General features: G+C 31.9%; 1 pseudogene; it reads right to left on the bottom strand.

The window, feature by feature from the left end:
• Positions 1–2,915: 2,915 nt before the first annotated feature.
• Positions 2,916–4,508, bottom strand: LOC104101170 (fasciclin-like arabinogalactan protein 7; annotated as a pseudogene).
• Positions 4,509–4,715: the final 207 nt, after the last annotated feature.

Raw genomic sequence — 4,715 nt, 5'->3', positions numbered from 1 at the left:
GATTTTTAGCTTGGTTTCCAGTTGGTTCGGGGGCTGGAGTTTAGGTGATGAATTGCTGGATTTTTCGAAAGAAAGCCGAAGAAAGAATGACACGAGTAGAAATTCTCTTATCCTAGAAGAAGAAAAAATAAATTTCTCTCAATTCCCTCCTCCCTTTTTTTTCTCCTTCTCTCCTTTTTCCCCCTCACATTTCTCTTCTATTTATAGAAAAAGTTCGGAATTTTCAGACTTTTTTTTTAATTTTATTTTTTATTGTTTTATATTTTAATTAAAAAGAATTTTCACTTCCCATTTTTCTTATTTTTTTAAAAAAATAATTGCTTAATTTCCTTTACTTTTATTTTTTAATTTCTCACTTTTTAAATTTTAATATATTTAAAATCCCACTTTTATTACTTTTTTTTTATTTCCCACTTATTTTACTTTTCTTTTTTTAAATTTCCACTTACTTTTACTTTTATTTTAAAAAATCAGATACCCTTACTTTTATTTTTTAATTCCAACTTTATTTTACTTTTCATTTTTTAAAATTTTCACATTCTTTTACTTTTATTTTTTTAATTTTTTACTTTCTTTTTTTTTATTAAATAATTTCTACCTACTTTTACTTTTACTTTATAATTTTATATTTCTACTTTTACTATTTTATTAATTCCCATCCGCAATTTTTTTAAAAATAAAATAACAATTATTAATTTGTATTTATTTTTGGGTTTTGTTTTAATTCATTTTATTTAAAAATAAAGAAAAAAAATAATACTAATATTAATAGTTGACCTTTTAAATTATTATTAATTTTTACCCTATATAAAAAAATGTAACAAAACTAAAAAATATATTTTACATTTCTAAAAATATTTACATAGTAGAAGGTTATAAAAATTCAATTATAGTAAAAAATTATGTGCTCATAGAGCTTACAAATATTAGTATGATAATTTGTAATTGGCTACTAAGAGGCCTAGTTCAAACAAAACCCTTCCTAGAAGGTGGCTGCGTAGATTAGGTGCTCTTCAAAAGAATTATATTTGTATGTGAGATTTGAAAGTTCTATTAATAAAATAAAAGGCTCTAAGCGTTGAATTACTTTTATGAACTGTCTTACACTCTTACTTAGTTACTTAATGGCTTGAAATTATATTAAATAAAATATAACTCTATAATAAATTTATAATTACTAGAATATTTCATTACAAGTCTTTTATTTTAATATTTTATAATTCTATACTTAGTTTCTTAATTTTCATTTAATTTTTAAGTTTATTAAATAAGTAAAAAAGCTAACTGTTGCAAACTTTAAAAACTTAGTCATTGTCAAAAGAATAGGCGTTGCCAAACTCAATGCTTAAATAATTTTTTTTTAAATGACACTTAAGGCCCACGAACCCGTCCCGTCCCGTCCTATCCCATTTGTTAGCGGGACGGGATGGGCCTACCGTCCGTCCCGTCCCGTCCCATCCCGTTTGTTAGCGGGACGGGATGGGCCTACCGTCCGTCCCGTCCCGTCCCATCCCGTTTGTTAGCGAGACGGGATGGGCCTACCGTTTCGTCCCGTCCCATCCCGTTAATTTTATCCCGTCTCGTCCCGTCTCGTCCCGTCCCGTTGGTCAACCATAGTTTTACCCTTATTATTAATCACTCATTTTCAAGCTTATTTTTCAAGACTTTTTGAAATGCTATCATTATTAGGGATTATATGATGAAATACATACTATATTTATTATTTATTAAGGAGCGTAAAAAATTCAAAGTGGACAAGTAAAAATGAACGAAAGGAATGTATAACAAAGAGCTTCGTTTTAACCAATAAAATATTACTAGTTTTCCTCTTATCTTATATAAAGTGGTGTCAGAGTTAGGCTGCACGCACCTAACTAAATCAACTACATGTTGGTTACTCTGTTCAGTGTTCACTAGACTTTGACAAATGGTGAAAAACCACCTTTGATTTGCATCAATTGAAATTTGTACCTAAACGACACTGTTAACTGCTTTCTATATCTTTTGATGTGATACACAATAAGCTTGAGGAAACTATGGAGAATTTTAAACAGTTTTGCTAGTTCAAATGAACCACACCTCCTACCAGGGTAAGTGTGGGGGTGGGAGAGGCTGTTGATTGAGGGTTTGTTTGTGGGGAGTGGAGATGGAGGTTGATACTATATCTTTTTAAACTTGGATGAACTTAAATAAAGCAGAATAGATATAGAAGATTTATATAATCGCTTCTAACTTATTTGTGATTGAGAAGTAAAGTTGTCCTTGCGTATGTATGATTCGAAAGACCAGAGAAATTGGTCATTTCTATGCATTTTCCAGCTAACAAGATATCATCCAATTGTAGCAGAGGAGTCAAGAATTTGTTGTGAATTCATGATAGAAGAAGCGGCACATCCAAATATGGTGGCCAAAAACACAAGAACTCTATCATCTTGTTTGGATTGTTGTTACATGTCGTTTCATAATATATTATATTGTATTGTATTGTATCGTATTGTATTGATGAATATAATATTTGGATTGATTGCATCGTTTATCGTCGTTTTATGATGCCACACACTAACAATATGAAGAATAATCTTGCAATATTACTAAGAAAAAATTGGATACGGGAGTAGAATTATTATATAAAAAAATAGGGTAAATAATAAAATACAATTATTTAATAGTAAGGAAGGACAAAATGAGAGGAAAAAGCAAGGAAACGATGCCGCCACATCAAATCCGCCGCTACGTAACGATAGATTTAACAATACGATACAATAATATAAAGTAACAATCAAAACAAACATTGTATTTAAACTAACAATACAATACAATACAATACAATACAATACAATACGTAGCAATCAACCAAACAAGCCGTAAAGGGTGAAGAAAGAATACTTCCATAATGGGCAAAAAATCATACTGAATACCGTAAATCAATTTGTATATAAACATTAATAGTAAACAGTAACAAACCTCATCCTCACATAATACAATCAACAAAATATGTAATAAAAAAAATGGATTTTACATCAAATCAATAATAACATATGTAACATAATTAAATAATTCCCCGAGAAAAATCTTTGTTTACAAGAACATCAAGAATCCACCAACAATTGCCAAAACAAGTGATTCAAAACACCCCAACTCATCATCCTATGAGAAGATTATGGCGACGTAGAATCCGGAGATGCTACAGCTATCGCTTTGCCATTATCAGCATCAGGACTATCAGCGGCCGGGGCAATGTCCACTACTGGTGCCGGTGCCGGTGCTGGTGCTGGTGTTGGTGGTATGTCAGTCCCAAAAATAGCTTCAGGAAGTGAAACTTTATCCACCTGATAAACAGCAACAGGATAAGTAGCGCGAACCGCGCTACTAACTTTAGTATTAGCCCATCCTGAGGTTAACTGAACGGTCCCAGACATATCAGTGAAGTTCAAAGAATATAATTCTCCTCCAGCAAATGTATTAACAGGGCTAATTTTACTAAGGTTCTTGAAATCAGCTAAACTATAGTAATGTGGCAATGCATGGAAAAGACAAAGGGATTTAAGTTAATCAGCTGTGAGATTGGAAAGTAATGGTTTCTTGAGTTTGGAAAAGGCTGAGTCTTTGTGTTGTTGGCTTGTTTTTGGAATGTGTCGATTTGAGGTAGTCGAGGAACGTGTGGAAAGGGCCTGCTACTGAGAGTAATTCAGTTATGTTTGTGTATTCTGGACCTGGTGCTGATGCAGGAGATAGAATTGGAGATTCAATTGCTTGGCCATTTACTGAAGTTGAAAGGGCTAATAGCAGACTAATGAACATGACAAAAATGGAGTAGTCCATTTTCTTGTGCTGATGTAAACTGAACCTGCAAGTTCAAGATCTATAGCTCAACCATTAAAATCTCAGCAAATCGAATACAAAGTATTTGCATCTTTAACATGAAGGAAAAACATGGAAAATTCAGGTCAATTTCACATGTCATCACGGAACTTTACTCACTATAACAGTAGTTCCAAAACTATTATTTGTCCAATTAAAGTAACTAAATTATATCTGAATTCGTATTAACTCAAATACTGTCGTTGGACTTTACCCACGGTGACAATAAAGTCATCAAACTACTTTCTATCACTGAATTCTCAATAGAGTACATTATCTTTCCAAGTTCAAAATGCTTGTAATTGCAGCAAAATTTTGAAAAATAAAAAAGAAAGAAAAATGCAATTTATCAAACTGGCTGAACAAAGAAGCAGATCTACCCCATACACAAATTAATAAGAGGACATAATGAAAAAGAAAAAAGAAATGGTGCATAGAAGAAATAAGGGGAAGTGAAGATATTAGAAACAAAGAATTATCAAGGGAAAATGCAAGGACAAAAGAGTGATAATGAGAGAACTGACCTGAGACAGAAAAGCTCAGAGAGACAAAAAGGATTAGGGACTAAAGGGTATGGAACTGAAGATACAAAGAGAGATTATATAAAGAGAAAGTTACAAATTTTACAAGTGAAAAATGTAGGAGTAGAAGTTCAAGTCTTTTGCTTGAGACTATGATTATTTTCACTTTTGGTGTTTCCTATTTTGAGGCCGACACAAGTCCCGACTTGACAGTAACTTTAATGACATGACTTTAAGGAAAAGAGTTTATGTGAGTTGGCCTATCTATGTCTTTTAGATTCTCAATTAATTTATTTTTGGATATTTCTCCTAGAGTCTCCAAATTTGTACTCT

This window comes from Nicotiana tomentosiformis, chromosome 6 (genome assembly GCF_000390325.3).
Source record: "Nicotiana tomentosiformis chromosome 6, ASM39032v3, whole genome shotgun sequence".
NCBI lineage: Eukaryota > Viridiplantae > Streptophyta > Magnoliopsida > Solanales > Solanaceae > Nicotiana > Nicotiana tomentosiformis.
Note: the sequence above shows the minus strand (reverse complement) of the source record. Positions and strands in the feature narration are given on the sequence as shown.